The 27994-nt window shown below is 38.9% G+C and overlaps 1 protein-coding gene across 1 annotated transcript in view; it reads left to right on the forward strand.

The window, feature by feature from the left end:
• Positions 1-8675: 8675 nt before the first annotated feature.
• RAPH1 (Ras association (RalGDS/AF-6) and pleckstrin homology domains 1) overlaps positions 8676-27994 on the forward strand; it is a 112368-nt gene continuing 93049 nt past the window's right edge. Inside the window, 1 exon segment of the mRNA XM_036254189.1 lies at positions 8676-8722. The gene's annotated coding sequence lies outside the window, so the exon portion shown is untranslated.

Consider the following 27994-nt stretch of genomic DNA (forward strand, 5'->3'; position numbering starts at 1 on the left):
CACAAAAAAGTAGGCCCTAGCCAGGTAGCTCAGTTGGTTAGAGCACCATCCCAATACACCAAGGTTGTATGTTCACATACAAGAATCAACCAATGAATGCATAAATAAGTGGAACAACAAATCAATGTTTCTCTCTCTCAAATCAGTAAATAAAAATTTAAAACCACAAAGAAGTAAAAATTAAAATAATCTAAAGTTCTTAATCTAAAGAAAATCTACCTATTAATATTTTGATATACTTTTTCTTTTCAATTTTTCATGTATATTTGTGTATATCTAGTATGGATGTGGTAGACAGAATAATGTGCCCCCCTCCCCAAGATATCTATGTCCTAAATACTGGAAAATGTGAATATGTTATTTTATACAACAAAAGGGATTTTGTAGATGTAATTAAGGATCTCAAGATGGAAAGGTCATTTTGAATTATCTGGATAGGTCCAATGTAATCACAGTGGTTCCTATAGGAAGAAGACAGGAGGGTCAGCGTCAGTGAGAGAGATTAGGACACACTATGCTGCTGGGTGTGAAAAGAGAGGGTGGGGCCATGAGCCAAAGAATGCCTGCAGTCACTAGAAGCTAGAAAAAGCTGAAAATAGATCCTCCCCAGAGCTTCCAGAAGGAATATAGCTCTGTCAACACCTTGATTTTAGGGAGCTAAGACTGATTTTGGACTTCTGACCTTCAGAACTATAAGACAATAACTTTGTGTTGTTGTAGGCAACTGAGTTTGTGGTAAGTTGTTACAACAGCAATAGGAAGCTAATACAATGGAGGTATATGTTGTGTTTATGTGTTTGGGATTTTATTTTTTCCAACAAAATCAGGATAAAATTGTACTTGATATTTTGTAATGTGTGTTTTTCAAAATAAAAATATGGTAATCTTGTTGGTTTGTTTTAAACAGAAAAATGATACAGTAAAAGTGGTCCTGGTAGTACTAGAAATTGGTTAGGAATATTATGCAGGGTGTTTCAAAGAAAGAAGAGAAAAGCTAACAGGAGATAGGCCCACAGACTTTTGCAAAACCCTAGTTTGAGATGAAGATCTTGAGATGGGAGGTAGCAGAGATAGCAGTGAAGAAGTGACAATAAGGGACATTTGAAAAATATGACTGATGGGACTCAGTGACAGCACTTTAATGATGTCATGTATTTTGGCACAGCCTTGCCTCAAAGCACATAACTAAATAAAAGTTCTAGTGATCAGCTATTCAACTGTTTACTTAGTTTGTTTTCCCATGACATATCTTTTTAATGACTTTTCCCAAGCAGTTCAAAGAATCATACAAATGGCCATGAAGCAGCAAAGGGAGAGAATCATTTCTTAATTCTCTCATGGATCCCCTAGAGAAGAACTATAAAGGGGAAAAAGTGTTAAATGATAAATATATAATAGTAGGAGAATCTAACATTGTTTTGGGTAAAATAATGGACTTTGAAACTTCTAATTGTTTCCATAAAGCACATTTTGACTATAAAGTCTGGAAACCTAGATTTTATTTTATTTTTTTACAAATCGAACACCCTTGATTACTGATTCTTCTGGGGTATGCTAAAAATTCACATTTATTCAGTAAAAATTTGAGACACAAATCATCTGTAGCAAAGAATCATAAATAAATGTGCGGGAGTAAATGAAAAGACTGCCTTAATACACCAAGTTCATTGTAATTTTGAACAGTGCATTGACTTATACATTGCTAATGAGGAACAACACATTAAATATATCATGCAATATCACTGAACACATCATGTATTGTAATATCAGTAAATAATTATATATAACATATATATATGTGTGTGTGTGTGTGTGTTTCCAGTCCTTATTTGCTATGCAGTCTTTATGATGACCAGGTGCATATTTACCTCTTCAGCCTTGATTTCTTATGTTGAATGAAGTCCCTTCAACTCAAGAAATATTTATTGGGCAGCTGTTATGGCCTGAATTGGCCCCCCTCTCCCTACATTCTTATGTTGAAGTCCTAACTATCCTCCCATCTGCAACGCTAAAGCAATACTTGATGGAAGTTCATGTTCTGCCTTATTCTTTCCCATTGTAGACAGTAGTTTTGGGGGGATACAGTATTTAAAGAGGCAATTAATCCGGCTGGTGTGACTCAGTGGTTGAGCGTCGACCCATGCACCAAAAGGTCGCCAGTTTGATTCCTGGTAAGGGCACATGCCCAGGTTGTGGGCCAAATCCTCAGGAAGGGCATGCAAGAGGCGGCCAATCAATGTTCTCTCTCATTGATGTTTCTCTCTCTCCCTCTCCCTTCCTCTCTCTCTAAATATCAATAAAGAAAAAATAATTTTTTTTAAATAAAAATAGGCAATTGACTTAAAATGATATTGTGAGGGTGGACATTAATCCAATATTACTGGTGTTCTTATAGGAAGAGGAAATTAGGACACAGAGAGATACGACCATGTGAAGACACAGCAAGAAGGTGGCTATCTGCAAACCAAGGAAAGGCCTCAGAAGAAACCAAGCCTGCTGACACCTACGTCTCAGCCTCCTGGACCTCTAACCTCCTCCAAAACTGTGAGAAAATAAATTTCTGTTGTTTAAGTCACACAGTCTGTAGCATTTTGTTACGGTAGCCTTAGGAAACTAATACAGCAATCTGCTATGTCTTAGACACTGTGATAGAAGACAGAAACTATTTACTATAAAAAAGGCACAGTTCTTAGCCTGAGGACAATCTAGTTCTTGATTTCCGCAACCTACAGAACAGATCAATCTAAATGCAACTTGTCCCAAACTGCAGCTTTACTTTCTAGGGTACAGAAGGCCTCTAACTCTTCCTGGTGGCCTCCGTCATTCAGCACAGTGCCTTGAACTTGAGGCACTCAATATATGTCTGTTGATTTAGCAATGATATCAGTATTTTGCTTTCAGCATTCTTTCAGCCTTGAAACCCTGAAGTTATTTTGAACTCTTTCTCTTCTTCATGCCTTTGTCCAGTCTGTTACCTATGCCGTCAGTTTTTCCAAATGTATTTTAGTTTCCCTCCTTTCTTATTTCTCATCACTTCATACCTGGATTAACACAACCAGGCTTCCAGTTACTTTCCTTACTCCAACCTATTCTTCAAAATGTTTTTTTTTGTTTTTTAATCCTCACCCAAGGACATGCTTAGAGAGAGGGAGAGAGAGAGAGAGAGAGAGAGAGAGAGAGAGAGAGAGAGAAAGAGAGAGAGATGCAATACCAGGGATGGAACCCGCAACCCAAGAACAAGCAACCTTTCAGTGCACAGGACAATGCTCAGCCAACTGAGCCACTCTGGTCGGGCCAGATGTTGCTTAATCTTGTCTCTCATCCTCCTTTAAATTGACAAATATTGCTGAACTTTTCTATGTAGAAGACACCATGCATGGAGTAGTCAGACATGTGCACAAAAAGTTATAATACCAATGTGCAAAGTTCTTTGGGAGCACATAGGTACAACAAATAACTTTATCCAGAGGAATGGGGATACAGGTGGAGACAGTTGAACTGTAATGAATAGGAGCAGGCCAGACAGAGAAGGGGACAGGATATTACAGACTAAAAGAATAGTAATTGCAAAGGTTCAGAATTGGGAAAATGGTCGGCACATTGAAGAATGGAGTTGATCATTTATATCTACTGCACAGTTTCCCAAGCCTACTGCTTGTTCTTCAAGGGCCTTCATAATCTATCTTTTTTTCCACTATTCCTCGACAGACCTCTTTAGCCTTCTTTAAAACCATTTCCCCCATTGTTTACTAAAAATAACCTGTTACTTTCTGCTAGATACATTTGCTACACCATCCCCCCAGACCTGGCAATATACCATACTGAAGGAATACTTGATGGAAGTTCATATTCTGCCCAGTTCATTCCTACTGCAGACATTTTTGAGACGGACATAACCTCTTTAGTTTATTATTTGGCACTGAACACAAGTCATTCACTCTTTCACTTAGTATGCATAGTTATTGAGCTCAAAAGCTGACTTAAAAATAACACTCTGTAATATGTATGTAATCAGAGAATTGCTGAGTTCTGATTGGTTAAATTCCTTTGTGGTCTGGTTGTGAATGTCAGAACGCTCACAAGGGTACAGACTGTGATAACTGCTCTTGCATAATAGTTGGTGTTTGTTCTAAGTCAATATCTGGAGATGTCCAGTTCTACAGATTTAGAAAAAAAAAAGTCCCCAAAAGGCTTACTGGCAAAAAACATCTGCTGTCACTTAAAAAATATATTACGAAGAACATGTAATGCTCTATTTACTGCATATTTATAATACACAGGGCTTGTAAATCCCACTTGTGTGAAAGAAGCAGAAATACGTTTATCGTCAAAGATCAAGTGTTCTGCAGTTGTTAAGGTTCAACCAGGAGGGGTGAGATATGTGTAGGATGGGCCAAGCCAGGCAGTTGCCTGACCTGATATTACTGCCCCTGACTCTGTTTCTCTCCATGGCATTCAGATGCTAAGTGACAGCTAACTTTCACTTCTTTCATGAACTCATGAAATGAGACAAATTGTCCCAAGAGACCTTGTCCTGTCCTGTTAACCTGCTCCAACTCTAGTCAATTTCTCTCTTCAGTTAACTCCTATTGCACTTACAGTCCATATCAGAGCTGAGCAGTTAGTTGTTCTCTAATTATTCCATGATCTTCACTCATCAACAGTTTCTTGAATGCAGAGATCCAATTAAAATTAACTTTATTTTTTGTATTAATAATATATGCTTTGAGTATTGTTTTCCTCAACATTGTTTTAGAGACTTATTTAACTTCATACTATTGATTTAGTTCAGTCATGGTAATTACCAATTAAAGAATACAAAAATCACCATTTAAAAATAAAGAAATTAAAGAACACCATAATCACACCACTCTGCAATAAACATTTTTGTTTTCTTGTTGTATTTTTTCTAGATTTTCTTATATAATGCTTTTTCATGAGTTCATATTGTATATAATGTTTGCATTTTTTAATTGATTAACATATTTTGAATATCTTTTCAAATTAAAAAACTTTTTCTAAAAATTATCATTTTCTTAATCTCATTGCTGGATATTTAGGGGATTTCCAGTTATTTGCCATCATCCTAGCTAATGTTTTGTTCTTACTCCTTGAAATAAATTAATAGAAGAGAAATTGCTTGATCAAAGATATGAACATTTTAAGGTATTTTAATGTCTATTGATAAATTGTACTCCAGAAAAAGGTTGTAATGATTTATATTCCCACCTGCAAAATATGAGAGTGTGTTTTTTTCCCTCCTTGTCAATACATGGGTGGGGTCATTTTTAATAATTAGAGACTATTACTTGTATTTCTATCATATTCCTTAAGTAATTCAACAGAGCTGGGAACACAGTGGACACTAAAGAAAGAGTTTTGACAAATTGATTAAGTAGAGTTCTTTCCACTATTTATGACTACTGATTTTTTAAGTTAATAATTATTCATTCACTCAACATATTTATATTACATGTGATGGTCTTTGGTCTGCCTGCTGAAAATGAATACAGCATTTAGAAATAAAACAAAATTACTGAGTCATAAATTAAGACAGCGATAACTAGTTTCAAAGGTAATGTGTATAGAAATGAAAGCTGTAGTTTAGCCTAAGAAGTCTCTTGGGAACAAACAATTTGTCTCATTTTTCTAAGAATAGGAAATACTAAAAACTTCTCCTCTGGGGAATAGTACTATGAATTTAGGATATGAAACCTTCCCATCCATTAGCTACTGGAGTATTCAGAATCAGGGGACTTGTGCCAGAGATGAAGTCAAAATCTGGTGTGGATTTTCATAGTCCTTTCCTTCCTTATGAAGGGGTGGAAAATCAATACTAATATTTCTGGGGAGAGTTTTAATGTTTCTATCCATTCCTGAAAGTTTGTTTTATTTAAAGCTACCTCAGGACTAGGGTGACTAGATGGATGTTTTAGTCAGTGAGGTAATTTAATTCTACAAGACTCCTGCTCAGTTATCAAAAGATCATACTAAGGTAATAACTGGTCCCACTTTTCCAATGTACAAATCTTTTAAATTTATGTAAAGTAGTAATCATTAAAAATTTGCATACCTTTAAAAGTTACTGATTTGAAACTTCATTTAAAAGAATATATCCCATAATTGTTTTATACTATTTTTCTCCCTGTGATTGGCTGATGGAGCTAGAATGAGTTTATAGTTCATATAGCATTATGTAGTGGAAAGAGCATGTGAGTGGGGTCAGAAGATACAGATTCTACTCCACTATCTTCCAAGAGTAGCTATTTAATTTTAGGTAAGTCACTTCATCTCTAGAGGCTATAGTTTTCACTACTATAAACCAAAAATTTGGCTTAGGTCAGCATCTCCCAAAGTGTATTATGGTGAAAGCATATCTTGTGAGATGTTCCGTTAGAAAGAGCATTTCATGTTCCAATGGAATGGACTCCACATTCTAAAAGTGATTTCCTTGCCTCCTTTACCCACTAGACCATATGCTTTTTGAGGGCAGGAACCACCTTGTCATGATGTCTTTCTTATCTTTGTATTTCTAGGTCTTAGTTAGAGATCAATAACCCCTTGTGGAATGAGTGCATAATTTCATGGTTTGAAGGAACAAATGAAAATCTGCTTACTTTTCTCAATGGCTAGAAGTTGCTTTGTTTCCTTTTCTTATTAGCTTTGACCAACCTAAGCACTGGGAGGAGAGAGAATTGGCTAAGAGCTGTCTAAAAAACATTCAATGCTCTATTTTTAAAGGAGATTTAGAAGAAGTGATACTTCCTTGTACAGTAGTATCACAGCCTAGTAATAGCATTTGATGACAATAGGGATTTATTAAGTATGGCACTCAGGTGTGTCTAATCTCAACAAACCTTGTCATAGGGAAATGAGGTGAAAGGCTGTAGGCAGATTTGTATAAATTGTAACTTATCAAAATATTTCCATTTATTAATTTAAAGATATTTATTGTGCAAGGGACTATGCTAGATATTCTGGAAGATATAAAGATGAATACATTGTTGTATTACATTTATTGGGGAAGATCATAACTTACTGAAATCATTATAGGCAGAGGTAATGAATGATGAATTCCACAAGAAAGGAACAGAGGCTATAGGAATTGGTCAGCAACACCACCTTCATTTATAAGAGATAACATTATTCTGCACAAGAATATTAGAGCACTAATGAACTTAAAATACGAAAATGCAGTTATGTTTCTAAAGTACAGAGAGCTCAAGTGTGAAATGCAGCTTGTGACTGTATTGTGTGGTTCTGAATACCATTTTGAAACAGATTGTGTACCAGTTTGGGACAGATTGTGCAAAAAAGACCAAAATCACTTGAAAGTCCTTAAGGATATCAGAAAAAAGGAATGTAATTAGACAAACTAGGATTTGGCCCCAGGACAGAGAATTTAACACCCTGGTTAGTACAAAATGAGCCAAGATCTCAGAAATGTGCAATCACTTATTTATTGTGAAAATGCAAGATACAGATACTTTTACTTAGCAAGCAGATGAGAAGATGTAAAAAAGGAGTATTTACTGCAACGAATTCCAGATCACACCCCAGACTTTTCCATTGTTTTAATGCTGTCAACAAACTTGCTTTTCATGTCACCGGGCAAAAATGATTTGATTCTTTTTCTTCCTTTGATCAACTTTAGGAGGTCAAAATAAAGATATAAATTAGATTTAAAGAGTCAAGCCTGTATCAAAATCAGTAGTATCTGAGTAATTTAGAGCTTGGTGGTAAGGAAACATGCCAACACCTTACTCCTATACAATTTCAATAAAGGGCGGCAGCTATTAAGAATGCAAGATAAGCACATTTCAAAGTTAAAAAGTATTTCAAGATAACTGACATGTCCAATTTTTAAAAGCTTCCCAATATAGCGTATGCAACTGCAAAGAGTTGTTGGCCAAAATGGAAGGATTTCCTTTTAAAAAAGACCTCACAGACTGCGAGGACAACGGTCCTTTAAGGGCCTAAGACAGTGTGTGATGTGCTGCTGGAGCCCTTGAATACGCCTGCATAAAGGTGCACGCATGGAGGTCTGGGCTGACCCTCTCAATGCCTCAGTGTGTCCCAGGGCCTCGGACAGAGGCCGCTGGGCCTGCTTCCAAGGAAAGGCGAGCAGGGAGTGGGACAGCGCCGGGATTTTCCTTCCTCGCTCATTCATTCTCTGATTCACAGGTTCCTGAGGTGGTTCACCAGGACGCAGGGGGGAAAGGCGGAGCACGGAGGACAGCCCCGGCTGGGTGCGGTCCAGCGCCGGAGGGGAAGGTGAGCAGGCGGGGCGAGGGACACGGGTGGGGGGCGCGTGCTGCGGGCCGGCGCCTGGGAGGGGCGGGCGCGGCCGCCTGCGCCGGAAGTGAGTGGTTGGCGGCGGGCGGGGGCAGCGAGCGGCGGGGCGCGAGTCGGTCCGCCTGTGGGCCGCCGGGCCCTCAGCCCCTCCTTTTGCGTCTCGGCCGGACGCGGCCGCACTCGGATCCGCGGCGCCTGGGCGCTGTGGCCGCCCCGCCCGCTGCGCGCTCCCGCCCCGCCCCCGCGGCCGCCGCCCGGTCAGTCAGTCAGTCAGTCACGGTGCGCGCGGCGCGGGAGCTGCGGGCGCTCGCAGCGTCTTTCGAGAGGGAGCGCCGCGCCTGGGGAGGAGGAGGCGGCTGGAGGAGCGCTGCCCAGCCCGGGGCCGCCACGGTAGTCGGGGACGTCGGACCACCGAGCAGCTGTCGCGGTGAGTGCCCAGCTGCGCCCTCGGGCTGGCGGAGGGAACCAGCCGGGACTGGGAGGCACTGCCGCCACTCCCGCCTCCATTTTCCCGGCGCCCGCCCCGCCATCCAGGCGCGGTGCGACGGCCGAACCCGGGGCGGGGTCGCGGCCGAGGCTGGATGGACCATGCCGGGCGAGGCGGCCGGCCGATGGGTGGGAGTCGGCGGAGCCTGGGCTGCTTCCTGCGCCCCTGGGGACCGCGTTGGAGGGAGACAATGAGTTATAGGGTCGCCTGGCAAGGGTGCGGTTGGGTTTCTCCGAGCGGCACCGGGAGCTGGTGGCCCGGGACCGCGGGGAGGAAAGGACTCTCCCCCGACCAGCTGCAGAAAGCAGTGTTTGATGTCTGGGTTTCAGTGTCCCCACCCCCCATCTTTCGTATTGGAGTTCAGTGCAGAGATTTTAAAAGGCGGGGCACCTTCTTTCTAATTAAGCAGGCTAAGTACTTACTCCATTGCTTTTGAGCCCCATCTCACCTCTCTGTATTTGTGTACATTCCCGCCGGAAATACAAATTGCAATTCATGGGGAGTGGACGGGGGAGGGGGGGCAGTGTGATAGTGTTAGGATGCCCTCGTTTTAAGATGGTTTGAAAGATGTGGTTTTCTTATTCAGACAGCGTCTTAGGGAGTCTTCACAGTGGGAGCTGGAAGCCGCATAAGCCTTATTGCTGATAAGCACGAAGACGTGGCTTGGTATGAAATAGAGCTTTTTGGGAGAGTGTAAGCGTTACATCAAATGTGTCTTGTGTGTGTGCATTGCTTACATTCTCTGGGAAGAACAGTTGGGGAAATCTGGGAGAGTTGGAAGGTTTTTATTTAGCCTCCTAGTAAGGGTTGATGTCTGCAGCATTTATCTGGGAAATGTGGAGAGCTGTCTGTATTTGTGACATAAAGTCCACTGTCAAGAGACAATGAAGGTAACGGGCTAGGTATAACCGGGTTATTAAACGGGTGGTACTGAGTCCATAGGAATATTAAATTCAGCAAATATTTGTGAAAGATCTATCTGTTAGGCAAGGTGGGGGACACAAGCGAACAAGACCTGCAGCGTACAGTGGTGGAAAGAGCTCTTTGAAGCCGGGGAAACCAGCGGTTCCATAAAGCATTGTAATTGGTTTAGCAGTGTGACGTCGGATAAGCTATTGGGCTCTCAACAGTACGTTCGCTATCAGTAATATGGGAGTAACACCACCTGCTTACCATACAGATTCAATGAGATACGGTGTACAAAATGCCTAGCACCTTGCTTGGCATTGAGGTTTTAACAAATGTTTCTTTCTTTCTTCCCTCACCTACTGCTTTTGGGATTTTCTTAGGGGAAGGTGGGAGAAGAAGTGAGGGTAGGTCATTGTAATGTAGTGAATTATATAATAAAATGTTGAAGTAGAGGTGCAAAATAGGGGGGTAAAGGAAAGAGCTTAATTCAAGATTGGGAGCATTTGCAGGGGGGAATTAAGGAGAGTTTAGGCATTTTAGTGGCACCTTTAAGAATGGGTAGGATTTCAGCTGATGTGGATTGGGGTGGGGGGCATTCCTAGTAGAGGTGGTGCTATTCTTGAGAGTCGATTTGTGGAGGAAGATCAGTGGGGGAAGGGCAAAACATTTTCAAAAGCTTTTTAGCTCTTGTTGAGTCTAACCTTCAAAGATTGTGTCTGTTATTTTGCTTTTTATGTTGTGAATTTCCCAGAAACCAGATCTAGCCTATTCAAGTAAGTAGAGAGAGAAATGTCTACAAAGGTTAATACATGATTTTTTGGATTAAACATTTTGTGTTATTTGGACTGCTGCTCTCTTCTGTTTGGATTTAATAAATAATTATTTGTAGATAATTTCTCTATTTGGTAGAAGAAACATCTGATTTTTCAGATTCAAAGGTCTCACTAAGATTATATATGAAGTAGCTGGCTGAAAAGAGTGGAGTAGTGGGCACATATTGAATGTGTCTCAGATTCTTGATCCGTATTATTTGTTTTCACAAATACTTTAACACTTATTTTCCACAGAGGTGTTTTTAACCTTTGTCTTTGAAGATAACAAAAATGGCTTTACTTTTGGTTTTGCTACCTTTGGTTTCCACTCGTGTAATTATTAGATTAGCATGGTGGATGACTGTCACACTATTCATAGATTCTTAGACACAGGTTATAGAAAGAATCTCATAGCTTTGCCTTGGTTCTCAAGTAGTTGAATGTCAACAGTAGTTTTGTTAACCCTAAACTCTTATTTTAGGAAAATTAGTATTAGTGAAACAAGATATGTGACCTCAGGCAAATCACTTATCTAGGACTTTCCATTTTTTTACCTATAAAATGAAAAATATGGGTTAGATCAGTGATTTTCAACCTTTGTCATCTCATGGAATACATACAATAATTACTAAAATTCTGCAGCACCCCAGAATATATACATTTTTGCCTATCTGACAAAAACATAGGTATAATTTTGATTTATTCACACTGGATGGCTATTGTTGTGTTGGCTGTTGTCTTTTTTTTTTTTTTTAATTTGATAGTTTAAGGGAAAAGAGGTCAGTGCCCCTGACTAAATAGTCAGGTATTGCATGTTTTAAAAATTCTTGTGACACACCAGTTGAAAATCACTGGATTAGATCACTGTTTTTCAATCTGTGTTTTATTGAACTCTGGAATTTTGAGGAGGACCTTTAGAGTTTCTGCAGATGTTTGACTTAAACCTCATTAAAAATGAATTTTAAACCCATAATAGTAAAAAGTGACTATTGCATGACATGCACTGTTTTAGGTTAATCCTCACCCAAGGATATTTTTCCATTGATTTTTAGACACACTAGAAGGGAGGGAGGGAAAGAGGGAAACATCGATGTAGTAGAGATACATGGGTTGGTTGCTTCCTGCAGGACCCCAACTTGGGTTGGGGATCAAACCCAGCTACATGGCCTTGACTGGGAATCAAACCCAAGACCCTTGGGTTTGAAGTCCAGCACTCTAATCTCTGAACCAAAGTGGCCAGGGCTGACATGCACTGTTTTAAATGCTTTACATATATTAATTTACTTAATCCTTGCAATAATCCTGTGAAGGTTCTGTTACTGTCTAAGAAAACATGCACAGAATAGAACTATAAAGTGGTAGAACTTTAGAGCATAATTCTTAAGCTTGTATTCTATTTTTTATATGTTTTTATTGATTTTTTTGAGAGAGAGAGAGAGAAACATCAATGTAAGAGAGAAACATCAATCATCTGCCTCCTGCACAACCCCCACTGGGGATCCAGCCCACAACCTGGGCATATGCCCTGACCTGGAATCCAACGGGACCTCTCAGTCCATGGGAGAACACTCAATCCACTGAGCTACATAGGCCAGGCTGTTTTTATTGATTTTTTAAGAGAGAGAAACATGGATGTGAGAGAGAAACATCTGTCGGCTGCGTCCTGCACGCCCTCTACTGGGGATTGAGCCCACAACCGAACCAGGAACACTCAGCCCATGGGACGGCACTCAATCCATTGTCACACCAGCGTGTTAAGCTTGTTTTCTTTTTTTTATCCTCACCCGAGGACATTTTTTCAATATTTTGTTCAGATAGAGTGGGAGGGAGAGAGGGAGAAAGAGAAACATCGATGTGAAAGGGACACATCGAATAGTTGTCACCTGCACAACCAACCAGGGCCGGGGACAAACTGCAACCGAGGTATCTGCCTTTAGCGGGAACCAAACCGGGGTCTCTCCGGACCACAGGTGGACACTCTAACCGCTGAGCCAAACCGGCCAGGGCAAGCTTGTATTCTTGACTACATTCCTAGACTGCCACCATGATAATATAGATAACGTACAAGTATTTTTTTATTGTGGTAAAAATATACAACACAATATTTACCATTCTAACCTTTTTTTTTTAAATCCTCACGCCAGGGTTTTTTTCCATTTATCTCTAGATAGAGTGTGTGGGGTCACGGGGAGAAAAAAATAAATGCGAGAGAGACACATCGACTGGCTAACTCCCGAATGACCCTGACTAGGGTGGGGGACCGAACCACAACTGAGGCATGTGCCCTTGACTACAATCGAACCCATGATTCTTTGGTCTGCAGGCCAATGCTCTGAATGCTGAGCCAAGCCAGCCAGGGCTCTAACCATTTTTTAATTGTACAGTTCATTGGTATTAAGTACATTCACATGGTTATGAAACCATCATCACTCTTCATCTACAGAACTTTTCATCATCCCAAACTGAAACTCTACCTGTTAAACAGTAACTCTCTACCCACCACCTTCCCCAGCCCCTGGTAACCACTTTTCTACTTTCTGTCTATGGTTTTGACTACCTGGGGTACTTCATATAAGTAGAATCATGCAATATTTGTGGGTGTTTTTGTTGTTGTTTCTGGCTTATTTCACTTAGCATAATGTCTTCAAGTTTCATCCATGTTGCAGAATGAGTCAGAATTTCATTCCTTTTTAAGGATGAATAATTCCATTGTATGTATGTACCATATTTTGTTTATTCATCTGTAGATGGACATTTGGTTGTTTCCACCTTTTAGCTATTGTGAATAATTCTGCTCTGAACATTGGTGTATACATACCTGTTCCAGCCCTTGCTTTCAGTTCTTTTGGGTATATACACAGAAGTGGAATGGCTGGATCATGTGGTAATTCTGTTTGATGGTTTTTTTTGTTTGTTTTTTATCCTCACCCGAGGACATTTTCCCATTTTTTGTTCAGGTAGAGTGGGAGGGAGAGAGAGGAACAGAGAGAGAAACTTCGACGTGAAAGGAACACATCGAGTGGCTGCCACCTGCTCGACCAACCAGGGCCAGAGACAAACTGCAACCGAGGTACGTGTCCTTAACGGGAACTGAACTCGGGTCTCTTGGGACCGCAGGCTGATGCTCTAACCGCTGAGCCAAACCGGCCAGGGCCTGTTTGATGTTTTTAGAAACTGCCATACTGTTTTCTACAGCAGCCATGGCAGTTTACATTCCCATCAGTGATGTGCAAGGGTTCCAATTTCTTTGTATCTTCACCAGCACTTGTTATTTTATATATGTGATAGATAGATAGATAGATAGATAGATAGATAGATAGATGATAGATAGATAGATAGTTTTATAATAGCCGTACTAATGAGTGAAAAGTGATGTGTCATTGTGATTTGATTTACATTTTTCTAATGATTCATGATATTGAACATTCTTTGTAAACTGTGTTTCTTCTTTGTAAAAATGTCTACCCAAGCCCTTTTATAAAATTGGTAGGTTTGTTGTTGAATTGGAAGAATTTTTTATATAATCTGGATGTTGTGTATTAGATCCATGATTTACAAATATTTGCTGCCATTTTGTGGTGTGCCTTTTCATTCTGTCAAGGGTGTCCTTTGATGATCAAAGTTTTTCATTTTAATGTAGTCTACTTTACTTTTGTATTTTGTTGCCTGTCCTTTTGGTGTCATGTCTAAGATATTGCCAAATCTAGTGTCGTGAAGCTTTTCTTCTGTTTTCTTCTAAGAGTTTTATAGTTTTAGCTACTATGTTTAGGTCTGTGATCCATTTTAAGTTAATATTTGTATATGATTTTAGGTAAGGATCCAACTTCATCCTTTTGTAGTGACTATCCAGTTTTCCCAGCACCATTTGTTGAAAGGACTGTACTTTCCCCATTGAATGGTCTTGGCACACTCATCTATGTGTATATAAATTTTAACATTGAAAACCATAGTGCTTCATGATTATATATGGTTAATTTTTGTGTGTGGGGAGGGCAAGCATTCCTTAGTATATAGCTTTTCTTAATATCTCTGTGCTTATTTGTGATTTTAAATGGGTTAATGAATGACAGGAAAGTTATAATTTGCAGTAGATTTTAAAAATATTAAGCTGGCCCTGGCTAGTTTGGCTCAGCAGTTAGAGTATCTGCCTGCGGACCAGAGAGGCCCGGGTTCGGTTCCTACTAAGGGCACATACCTCCGTTGCAATTTGTCCCCGACCCCAATGTGTGGGTGGCAGCCACTCGATGTCTCTCTCTCACATCAATGTTTCTCTCTCTCTCTCTCTCTCCTGCTCTATCTGAGGATAAATGCAAAAATGTCCTCAGATGAGGATAAAAAATAAAAATAAAAAATTCAGCCATGTGCATATCTATTCATGGAATTGTTTAAATAATACCTTACTATGGCAAATGAATTGTGTTTAGTTAAACAATGGGAAAGACCTAAGCCCATTTCTTTTGGGATATACTCATCCTGTGTAAGTCATTTGTTTAGTAACAAATAAATATATAACACAATGTCCTGATGTCATAATATACATGTTTTTATAGCTTTTTGAAAGTTTTGGATTTTCTTCTTTGCCTTCTAAGCAGTTGTTACATAGTATTACTAACTTAATTTTGAAAGAAAAAAATTCTTATTTTTAAAAGATTTTGTATCAGTGTTTTTGAATCATATCCTGAGTCTGCAAAGTGAACCATTAAAAGCTACTAGCTGCCCTGGCCAGTTTGGCTCAGTGGTTAGAGCGTCAGCCTGCGGTCCTGAGAGACTCGGGTTCGGTTCCCGCTAAGGGCACGTAATTCGGTTGCAGTTTGTCCTCGGCCGTGGTTGGTCGTGCGGGTGGCAGCCACTCGATGTGTCCCTTCATGTCGATGTTTCTCTCTCTCTCTCCCTTCCACTCTATCTGTACAAAAAATGGAAAAATATCCTCGGGTGAGGATAAAAAAAAAAAGCTACTAGCTAAGGGTTAATTTCCAAAATATATAGAGTACTCATACAACTCAACAAAAGGAAGACAAAGAAACCAATTAAAAAATGGGCAGAGGACCTAAAGAGACACCTCTCCAAACAGGACATACAAATGGCCAAGAGACATATGAAGAAATGCTCAACATTACTAATCATCAGAAGATGCAAATTAAAACAACAATGAGGTATCACCTCACACCTGTCAGAATGGCCGCCATCAACAAATCAGCAAATAACAAGTGTTGATGACGGTGTGGAGAAAAGGGGACTCTAGTACACTGCTGGTGGGAATGCAGACTGGTGCAGCCACTATGGAAAATGGAAAACACTGTGGTGTTACCTCAAAAATTAAAAATTGAATTGCCATTTGTCCCAGTGATTCCACTTCTAGGAATATGCCCTAAGAAGCCTGAAACACCAATCAGAAAGAATATATGTACCCCCATGTTCATAGCAGCACTATTTACAATAGCTAAGATCTGGAAACAGCCTAAGTGTTCATCAATAGACAAATGGATAAAAAAGCAGTGGTACATACACACAATGGAGTACTATGCAGCTATAAGAAAGAAAGATCGCTTATCCCTTGAGACGACATGGAGGGACCTGGAAAGTATTATCCTAAGTGAAACAAGCCAAGCAGAAAAAGACAAATACCACGTGATCTCATTTATTTGCGGAATATAATGAACATAGCAGTCTGAGGAAAGGGTAGACCCAGAGACGTGGAAGTAGGGTACAGACTGACAACCCTTGGAAGAGGAGGTGGTGGGGGAAGGGAGAAGATAAACCACAGAACTTATATACATGTACGCATAACCAATGGACATGGACAACAAAGCCGTGGATGGGGTGGGGGGATGGGCAGGAGGATGTCAATGGGGTAACAAAGGAGAAACATCTGTAACAAAAAATTTTTTTAAATCCAAAAAAAAAGCTACTAGCTAACAAAAAAAAAAATGTCCTGGCTGTGTGCCTAAATTGGTTGGAGTATCCTCCCAGGTTCAATTCTAGGTCAGGCACATACCCAGATTGCAGGTTTGATCCCTGGTAGGGGTTGCACGCAGGATGTGGCCAATTGATGTTTCTCACATTGATGTTTCTCTCTCGCCCTCTCTCGCTAAAATCAACAACAACAACAACAAAAGCAACTATTTATTGGATGAAATCAAAACCAAATTTTGCATAAGTAAATAAACTGTAACCAATATCTCTAACCCTTAGTTTGTCTGTTTGTATTAATTTAATGTGATGTGTCTGAACATAAAAGAGTATTAGCAACACTTTTGCCAGTTTTATATATTTGGGATGCTATATAAGATTTACTATGGAAAAGTTTTGTTGTGAAATGTTAGAAAACTCCCAGATTATATGCTCTCCGAAACTTCATCCCATGTTCTTATCACTGTTACTTTAAGATAAAATATTTACAACACTTTAGGGCAGATGTTTTAAAATACATCACTCATTATTTATAAATTCGCTTTTCAAAAAGTATATGTTTTGCTATTAATAAAATAGATATGTTTCTCTGCTTTAGGCAGAGCTAGGCATAATGGAAAAATCAAAGAGAGGCATTCTCCCCTTTAAAATAGAGGATGCTTGTTTAAGCGCAGGATCCAAGGAATCAGTAGAGGATGTAATTGAAGGAGCAGAATCTCCCCCTCTGCTCCCCCACCCCCGCCAAAGGCAGAAAAAACTGGAATTTGAAAATGGGTGAAGAGATCAGATTTAGAAAAGAAGGCACAAACCATCTGTTCAGATGAGAAGAAAAGGAAATTGGGAGGCCCATAAGAGATGTCTTATCATTATGTACCTCTTAAAATATAAGCCTCTCTGGTGAAGCATGGTGAAATCTGAAGAAAATTAGAAATGTAAACATTAAATAGGCCCAAGTACTGTAGAATTGCAATAAGTCAGTTTTGTAGCCATACCTGAAAAATGGGTGCTTTTTTGAAATTTTAGAAAACCTAAGTTTGAAAAATGAAGAAAAGTGTTAGCTATGTCAGCACAGCAAAAGAACTAATAACGTAACTTGAAAATACAGTGTGTTCTTTATGTATCCTCGATGCTTCTATCCATGTTTGAGTATGGTTTATTTTCCTTAATCAAAATCCCAGCTCTAAACAAAATGGAGATAAGCAATCAATGAGATGCAGAGTTCAAAACACTGGTTATAAGGATGCTTAAAGAACTTAGTGAGAATTTCAGGGAACTTAGTGAGACCTTCAAAGAACTTAAGGAGAACAAGGATCTCAGTGAGAACATTAACATAAAAAAGAACCAGTTGGGCCCTGGCCGGTTTGGCTCAGCGGTTAGAGCATCAGCCTGCGGTCCTGAGAGACCCGGGTTCGGTTCCCGCTAAGGGCATGTACCTTGGTTGCAGTTTGTCCCCGGCCCTGGTTGGTTGTGCGGGTGGCAGCCACTCGATGTGTCCCTTTCACATCGATGTTTCTCTCTCTCTCTCTCTTCCTCTCTCTCCCTCCCACTCTACCTGAACAAAAAAAAAAAAATGTCCTCGGGTGAGGATAAAAAAAAAAAAAAAGAACCAGTTGGAAATGAAGGATGCACTAACTGAAATAAAGAATAATTTACAGGGAATCAATAATAGTAGAGTAGGTGACGCCGAGAAGCATACCATCAATTTGGAATATAAGGAAGCAAAAAACACCCAATCAGAACAGCAAAAAGAAAAAAGTATCCCAAAAAATGAGGACAGTGTAAGGAGCCTCTGGGACAGCATACCAACATTTACATCATGGGGGTGCCAGAAGGAAAAGAGAGAACAAAAAATTGAAAACCTATTTGGAAAAATAATGACAGGAAACTTCCCTAACTTGATGAAGGAAACAGACATACAAGTCCAGGAAACACAGAGCCCAAGACACATCATTATCAAAATGCCAAAGGTTAAAGACAGAGAGAATCTTAAAAGCAGTAAAAGAAACCTGGCCGGTATGACTCACTGGTTGAACATTGACTCCATGCATCAAGATGTTGCCAGTTCGATTCCCGGTCAGGGCACATGCCCAGGTTGTAGACCCAGTCCCCAGTGGGGGCCATTCAGGAGGAGGCGGCTAATCCATGTTTTCTCTCTCTCTCCCTACCCCCTCTTTAAAATCAATAAAGAAAAAATTATTTAAAAACAAAAGCAGCAAGAGAAAAGTTACCTACAAAGGAGCTCCCATAAGACTGTCAGCTGATTTCTCAAAAGAAACTTTGCAGGCCAGAAAGGAGTGGCAAGAGATATTCAAAGTGATGAAAAGTAATGACCTACAACCAAGATTACCTTATCCTGTAAAGCTATCATTTAGAATCTATGGACATATAAAGAGTTTCCCTGACAAGAAAAAGCTAAAGAAGTTTATCACTACCAAACCTGTATTGTATGAAATGTTGAAGGGTCTTCTTGAAAGAGAAGAACAAATTTATGAACAATATAATGGCAGTAAATACATATCTATCAATAATTAAATCTATAAACAAAATGAGCAAGCAAAACAGAAAGAGACTCATAGATACAGAGAACTTTTTGTTGCTTGCCAGATGGGCAGGGGCTGAGGGGATGGGTGAAAAAAAAATGAAGGAATTAAGAAATATAAATTGTTTGTTAGACTGATGAACCTCAAGGGGAAGGGAGGAGGAAGGGCAGGAAGAGATAAACCAAAGAACTTCTATGCATATTTGCATAACCAATAGGTATAGACAATAGTGTGGGGAAGGCATGAAGGGGCGGAATTGGGGAGGAGGGGGTTCAATAGGGGAAAACATCTGTAATACATTCAACAATAAAGAGGAGTTTAAAAAAATGAATAAATCCCAGCTCTATTGCCATGTACCTTTGTGAAGTTGTTTGACACCAAACAGAATTAATTGCTTTCTTCTTCATTACTCTAGACTTGACTTGATTTGCCTTTTGTTGTAGATAATTGTGTACTGTCTAAACTCCTCCTGCATTCTGACATATTAGACCTGGATTTACTCATCTGAAATGCCTCTCCATCTCTTAAATATAATACAAATTTAATAAAGGTTTTATTTATTTATATTTTTAAATAAGGTTTTAATGAAAGGTTTTGTTTGAAGACTTCTTTATAGTTGGTGTTACATCTCCTGAAAGGATCAACAAAAGTGTAATAAAGGTTAGTGTTTATTTATAAAAAATAATTCTTTCTTGGCTTATTTGGTTTATTTCATATTATAACAAATGACTTTAGAGACTGGTGGATAGAATCATTAGTCCCCCTTATTTGTGAATAGAGTGCTTTATAAATGTTAGTAATGGGTCAAAAATTTTTTGTTTACCCTAAGTTTTTAAATTAAATATATATTAAAAGATTAAATAACTAAATAAATTAATTAAATATATATTAATTTTTTTAAGCAGGAGCAATGAATATGCTGCTTTGTGTTTGAAAAATCTGGATTTTACTACTTGGTAATACAGAAATTCTGAAGTCTAGATGTTAAATCTGTTTATTTTGGTACTTGGCCTTTAATGCTTGTTTTAGCTAAAAGGCAGCTCATGTAGGGACATACACTCAAAATGAATAAGTGCCTCTTTGGCTCTCCTTTGTAAATAAAGATGCTTATTATTTAATTTCTATCTACTAATTATGCAGATTTGGCTAGTCAAGTTTGCTCTTCCTGTGCAAATCAATGGGAGGAGTTTCATTTACATATTTTTATTTATTAAAAACTTTTTATTGATTTTAGAGAGAGAAGAAGAGGGAGAAAGATAGAGATATCAGTGAGAGAGAACATCGATTGGCCGCCTCCTGCACACTCCCTACTGGGGATTGGGCCCATAAACTGGGTTTGTCCCCTGACCATGAATCAAATCGGCGACCTCTTCTTGGTGCATGGGTCAACAATCAACCACTGAGCCACACCAGCTGGGAGTATTTGTATATATTTTTTATTTTTTTATTCCTTACCCGAGGATATTTTTCTGTTTTTCATTAGATAGAGAGAGAAGGAGGGAGAAAGAGAGACAGAGAGAAACATGGATGTGTTAGAGACACGTGAACTGGTTGCCTCCAGCATTACACGACCAGGAACTAGCCACAACCACTAACCACAACTGAGGTACGTGCCCTTGACCAGAATCGAATTCACGACTTATTGGTCTGTGGGTCGACGCTCTAACCAATGAGCAGAACAGCCAGGGTGCATTTGTGTGTGTGTGTGTGTGTATTTTTTTTTTTTTTTAATTTTTGGAGAGAGAGGAAGTGAGAGGGAGAGAGAAATAGAAACATTGATGAAAGAGAACATCGATTGGCTGCCTCCTGCATGCCCCCACACTGAGGATTTGGCCCACAACCTGGGCATGTCCTCTAACCAGGAATTGAACTGGTAACCTCTTGGTGCATGGGTCAATGCTTAACCACTGAGCCACACTGGCTGGGTACATTTAATTATTTTTAATATATTCTTAAAGTACATAAAAACTCTATATTTGAAAAGCATTTAAAGAGTTAGAAAATGGTGCCCTGGCCTGTTTGGCTCAGCGGTTAGAGCATCGGTCTGCGGTCTAGAGAGACCCGGGTTCGGTTTCCGCTAGGGGCACGTACCTCAGTTGCAGTTTGTCCCCAGCCCTGGTTGGGTTGTGTGGGTGGCAGCCACTCGATGTGTCCCTTTCACATCGATGTTTCTCTCTCTCTCTCCCTCCCGCTCTGTCTGAACAAAAAATAGAGGGGAAAAAAAAAAGAGTTAGAAAATGGTTTCTCTATTTTTAGAATATGCAAGTATGGGTGTTTCGAGATGACACATTGTTTTTTCTTTGGACTACGGTTATTTTCTTACTAAGTTTTAAGATGCCTCATTTATCTTTAAGGTACAAATAGATTAACCATATTTTTGTTTTTAAAAACAATGCTTAGGTAGCATCCTGCTAAGTTATTTATTACAAAAAGTCAGCAAATTTAGATTCTTCTTTTTGTAAAAGATAAATAAATGTTTAACTCAACTTGAAATTTGGCACCTCTTATTAAATACTTTGCCACAAGACAACCAATAAACTTTTTGGTGCAGCATACATGGTCCTTCCTCAACACATCAATAACATCCTGTAATGCTTGGCACTCTTTTTGCTTTAACTTCTCTTTTGCTATAGTAGTTGCTTTTGAAATTAAACCTCACTTCCCTCACCCCCAACTTTCTTTTGTTGGGGTAAAAAGCAGCTGTTTCATGAAGGATTATATAACACAGTTTTTCCATAAAATATTGTTTCTATCAAGGAAGTAATTTATTGTTGAAAATGTATCTTCTCTGGAACACCAATCTCCTGTAGCAGCTTATAAAAAGGTAGGTTCTTTATTTCATTATTTAAAAAGAAGCTAGCATATACTATCGCTCTTCTCTCAGAATACTTAGAATCCCTTAGTATCAGGATACTTAGATTATTTTATATGATGTGTTATTGTGGCAGGTGTCCATAATGAAGATGCCAGTGTCATTTGGTATGTTAAGGATACATATATAGACTTCGTTCAAGATGGCAGCGTAGGTAAACGCGGTATCATGTCCTCCCACAACCACATCAGAATTACAACTAAACTACAAAACAACCATCATTCAAAACTGCCTGAAATCAAGTTGAATGGAAGTCCTACAACTATGAAATGAAAAAAGCAGCCACACTGAGACTGGTAGAGGCGGAAGAGCAATGGGCTGGTCCCACACCCACATGTGGTGGATAAAAAATAGGAGGATACCTCAGCTGAGAAGGTCCTCCCTGAGGACTGAGGGGTCCCCATCCTGCACCAGGCACCCTGCTTAGGGTTCCTGTGCCAAGAAGAGAAGTCCCCATCACTTCTGGCTGGAAAAACCAGAGGGAACTGAGGCTCAGGAAGGCTGAGGCGGCTGGAGCCCCAGGCAGCTCCTCTTAAAGGGCCCATGCATGGACTTACTTGGACTTGCTCCCTCTAAGCTTGGAGGGGAGGCAGCTTCAGAGGTGCCAGAGACATATGGGGGAAAACTGAGCTGTTTGGCACTGGAGCAGGGCTGGAGAGGGGGCTTTCTCCTGGTCAGAGGTGCTGTCAGAGGCCTTTGTTCCTTTGATGAACCCTTCCCTGGGGCAGCAGACAGCAGCCATATCTGGGACTCCAGCAACCTGGCTCACACTGTTTTCTCCGCCCTGGTGATTCCCTGAGGCCCTGCCACACCCAACTTTCAGGCCCACCCAAGCTATTGCCAGTTGGTTAACTATAGGATTGGCCTGTCTTGGATCCTGCTTCAGGTTTTCCTAAATTCTTTCAAACAAGCAGCATCTGGTCTCAGCTAGCCCCATACTTCTCGTTAGGTAATACACAGAAACAAACACAGGGAGGCAGCCAAAATGAGGAGACAAAGACACAGGTCCCAAATGAAAGAACAGAACAAAACCCCAGGAAAAGAACTAAGTGAAATGGAAATAAGCAACCTAACAGGTGCTGAGTTCAAACCACTGCTTATAAGGATGCTCAATGAACTCAGTGAGAACCTCAGTGAACTTAGTGAGGGCCTCAAGAGCATAAAAAAGAACAGTCAGAAATGAAGAATGCACAGTCAGAAATGAAGGAGGCACTAACTGAAATAAAGAATAATTTACACAGATTCAATAGTAGAGTAGGTAAAGCCAAGAAGCAAACCATCGATTTGGAATATAAGGAAGCAAAAATCCCTAATCAGAACAGCAAAAAGAAAAAAGAATCCAAAAAAATTAGGACAGTGTAAGGAGCCTCTGGGACAACTTCCAGCGTGCCAACATTCGCATCTTGGGGGTGCCAGAAGAAGAGAGAGAACAAGAAATCGAAAATCTATTTGAAACAACAATGGCAGAAAACTCCCCTAACCTGGTGAAGGAAACAGATATACAAGTCCAGGAAGCACAGAGAGTCCCAAACAAGATGAACCCCAAGAGGCCCACACCAAGACACATCATCGTCAAAATGCAAAAGGTTCAAGACAAAAGAGAGAATCTTAAAAGCATCAAGAGAAAAGCAGTTAGTTACCTACAAGGGAGTTCCCATTAGACTGTCAGCTGATTTCTCAAAAGAAACTCTGCAGGCCAGAAGGGAGTGGCAAGAAATATTCAGAGTGATGAAAAGCAAGAACCTACAACCAATATTACTCTATCCTGCAAAGCTGTCATTTAGAATCGATGGCCATATAGTTTCCAAGACAAGGAAAAGTGAAAGGAGTTCATCACCACCAAACCATTGTTATATGAAATGTTGAAGGGTCTTGAAGAAAAAGATAAAAAACATGAACAAACAAAATGACAATGAATACATATCTATCGACAATTGAATCTACAAACAAAATGAACAAGCAGAACAGAAACATTCTCATAGATATAGAGAATATTTTGTTGGTTGCCAGATGGAAGGGGTGATTGGGGAATGGGTGAAAAAGGTGAAGGGATTAAGAAGTAGAAATGGGTTGCTAGACTGACAAACCTCAAAGGGAAGGGGGGTTGGGGGTGGGAAGAAATAAACCAAAAAACTTATATGCATAACCAATGGACACAGACAACAGAGTGTGTGAGAAAATGCAGGAGGGAGGTGGGAGTGGGGAGGAGAGGGTCAATGGGGAAAAAATGAGGAACATCTGTAATACATTCATCAATAAAGATTTAAAAAAAGGATATATATATTGTATTACATTATATTGTACTTAAAATGCATATGTGTATTGAGGTAAAGGTTAAATATAAATAGAATATGTTCTTATACCTTGGTGGTTTCCTTATACCTCCGGAGGTACAGTCACTTCAGTTTTGGAAACCACAATACAAGCTTATCGAATTACTTTTAGTAATGAGCCTTTCATATTAAATTTTGTTTCATAGTGTATAATATTCTTATATGAAGCCTTCTTAAAAATAAAGCACTTGGGGAAAACATTCTTATTCTCATACTAATTGGAAAGTAATATTTGTAAAAGAAAAATACATTTCAGCAGACTGAGACCTTAATAAAATTTATTCTTCACCACAGTTGAAATCATTGGCTTATTTCAGAAGCTCAAATTTGGATTTCACATCGTGCTTTCCATGGTTATTCAGGTGAATTAAAAGTAACCATTTAACATTTAATTAATAATTCAGTAGTGTTGATAGACTTACAATTTTCCCGTGTCGTAGTGAGCATTTTTTCCCTTGACAACCTAGAAAGATATAAAACATTTTTCATGACTACCCTCTGTTTTACTTTTCCTCTCTCCTTCCTGTCCTCGGAGCACTTATAAGCACAGTTGCTGAACCACATGTAAGTTTTGTATATTCTATAATTTTGTATTAGTTGAATCATACATATGTACTCATTTGTCTCTGACTTGACACTCAGCATTTTTTTAGACATATCAGTAGCTTGTGTCTTTTTATTGTGGAATAATAATTCAGTTGTACAAATATGTTGAATATAACATAGATTGTTTATCCCATTTCCTGTTTGTGGGCTCCTGGGCTGTTTCCAGTTTGAGACTAGTATGAAGAAAACTGTGATGACTATTTGTGTACAAGCTTTTTTGTGGACAGATGTTTCATTTCTCTTGGAGAAGGGGTGGAATTGTTAGATCCTAGGTAGATATTCCCCCTTTTAAAAACCTGTATTTAAGCCTTGGCTGGTTGGCTCAGTTGGTTGGAGCATTGTCCTGTACACAGAAAGGTTGTGGGTTTGATTCCTGGTCAGGGCACATACGTAGGTTGCAGGTTCAATCCCCAGGTGGGGTGCATAAGGGAGGCAACTGATCATTGTTTCTCTCTCTCCCACACCCCCTCCCGTTCCCCCTCCCTCTCTTTCCTTTACTCTCACTCTAAAATCAATAAAAACATATCCTTGGGTGAGGATTAAAAACAAACAAACAAAAAACTTGTATTGAAGAACAATATCCGTTGTTCTTCAGAAAAGTGCATATATTGTAAGTGTACACTTTTACAACCTCAATACTCCTGTATAGCTAGTCACAGATGAAAAAAGAAAACATTACCAGCATTCCAGAAATCCCACTTATATTTGTTTCTTTACATCTTTGCTCCCTCAAGAGTAGCCACTACCTTGAGCCCTAACTCTAATTCTGTTTATTATAAAGTTCTTTGGTGTGCTTGTTTTTGTAATAACATTTTTTCTACTTTATTGAGGTATAATTTCCATATAATAAACTACACCCATTCAAGTATGCAATTTGATAAATTTTCATATGCCTATGAAGCCATCTCTGCAGTCAAGATAGGGAACATTTCCATCATCCCCAGGGTTTCCTCATACCGCTTTGCAAGTTATCCTGCTCGCTACCTCTGTCTCTGGACAACCTGTCACTATACATCAGTTGCATTTTCTAAACTTTTATGTATGGAATCACATTGTTCTCTGTAGCTCATTCTTTTTCTCTAGTCTGCAGAATACTCATTCTTAGGTTGTTCTATGTTGTTGATTGGATTAGTTCCTTTTTGTTGCTGAATCATGTTCTATTATATGTGTATATCACATTTTGTTTATCCATTCACCTGTTAATAGATATTTGGACTGTTTTCATGTCTGGTTTTTACAAATAAAACTATAACATTTGTGTATAAATATCTTCATGGGCATATGTTTTCATTTCTTTTGGATAAATAACTAGGAGAACATGTAGGATTATATAGGGTCAGTGTATTTTTAATTTTTTATGAAACTGGCAAATGTTTCCAAAATTGTATCATTTTTATATTGAACAGCATTATATGACAATTCTAATAGCTCTACATCCTAACACTTGACATTGTAGTCTTTTTCATTCTAGCCACTGTAATGGATATGTAGTTGTATCTCATTATAGTTTTAATATGCTAATTACTAATAATTTTTAACCACTTTTCATGTTTTTATTAGCCTGTTGGGAAGTGACTGTGAGTCTTTTGCCCATTTTAAAAATTGGGTTTATCTTTTTTTATTAAGTTGTAGCAATTTTTTTTTATTATTCTCACTGAGGATATTTTTGCATTTATCTTTAGATAGAGCAGGAGGGAGAGAGAAGGGGAGAGAAAGAGAGAGAAACATCGACGTGAGAGAGACACATCAAGTGGTTGCCACCCACACAACCCCAACTGGGGCCGGGGACGAACTGCAACCCAGGTAGTACCGTTAGGGGGAACCAAATCCGGGACTCTCTAGTCCATGGGTCAGCACTCTAACCGCTGAGCCAAACTGGCCAGGGCAGTTGTAACAATTCTTTACATATTCTAGATATAAATTCTTTATCAGATATATGTGAAAATTTTCTCTTAGTGTGTGGCTTGCCTTTTTATTTTTTTTCTCTGTACCGCAGGCCGATGCTCTAACCGCTGAGCCAAACCGGCCAGGGCTTTTTTATTTTTTTTTAATGGTGTCTTTCAAATAGCAGAAGTTATTGGACTTCATCAAAATGATCAGTATTTCCTTTGATGGTTTGCATTTTCTGTTAAATCTTGGCCTGCACCAGAGTTGCAGAGATCTCTCTCTCTGTTTTCTCCAAGGAGTTTTATCATTTTAGCCTTTACATTTCAGTCTGTGATTTGAATTAATTTTTGGTTATGGTGTGATGTGGGAGCAGCCCCCCTCCATATTTACATCTATTTGTTCCAGCATCATTTCATAAAAAATGCTTTGCATTTTTGTCAGTCATACCTCAGTAGAACTGGTAAAAAAATCTCTTTCCTTTTACTTTGACATTCCTGTTGAAAACCATTTTACAGTATGAGTGTGGGTCCTTTCCTAGACTCTATTCTGTTATATTGATGTAATTCTCTATTCTTTTGCTAGTACTATATTGTGTTGATTATTTAGCCTTATAGTAAGTGTTGAAGTCAGGTAGTATAAACCCCCCAAGTTACTTTTCCAGATTGTTTTGGCTATTCTAGGTCATTTGCTTTTTCATATAAATTTTAGAATCAAATATTGAAATGGAGGTTATAATTACTTTGAATACCTAGTTCAATATGGGGAGAATTAACATAACATTATTGCATCTTCTCATCCATTCACACGGTATATCTGTCCATTTATTTGGTCTCTAATTTCTCTCAGCAGTATTTTATATTTTTTAGTTATATAAACACTGTACGCTATTCTATTTGTATAATTTCTTACAACCATATCATTATTTAAATATGCTTATTTTTATGATATAAATTAAGATTTGGTATGGAATTTCTCCATGTGATAATGTTTTCTAATGCACACATGAAGGGACCATTTGTTCTGATGTGACAGTGCTAGAAACAGAGGAGACTAAAACAGGTATCTTTAGAAAGATTAAAGTAGAAGTTTACAACTATATAATTATTGGCATAATTCTTTTGGCTTGTATGGTTGTGGATATTAATATTTCAAGAGGCTTATCTTTATTAACATAGTCCGATATTTTTAGAATCAGAAGTAAAACAGAATCTTATCAGTTTAATTGGGGTTTAAATTGTATAAAAAATAAAATAAAATGCTATCATCCAAAATCACTTTAAATTTTTGGTGCATTTTCTTAAATATATGTGTATATATGTATTTATATAGCTCATCACTAGATG

The sequence above is a fragment of the Molossus molossus genome, unplaced genomic scaffold (genome assembly GCF_014108415.1).
Source record: "Molossus molossus isolate mMolMol1 unplaced genomic scaffold, mMolMol1.p scaffold_m16_p_11, whole genome shotgun sequence".
Taxonomy (NCBI): Eukaryota; Metazoa; Chordata; class Mammalia; order Chiroptera; family Molossidae; genus Molossus; species Molossus molossus.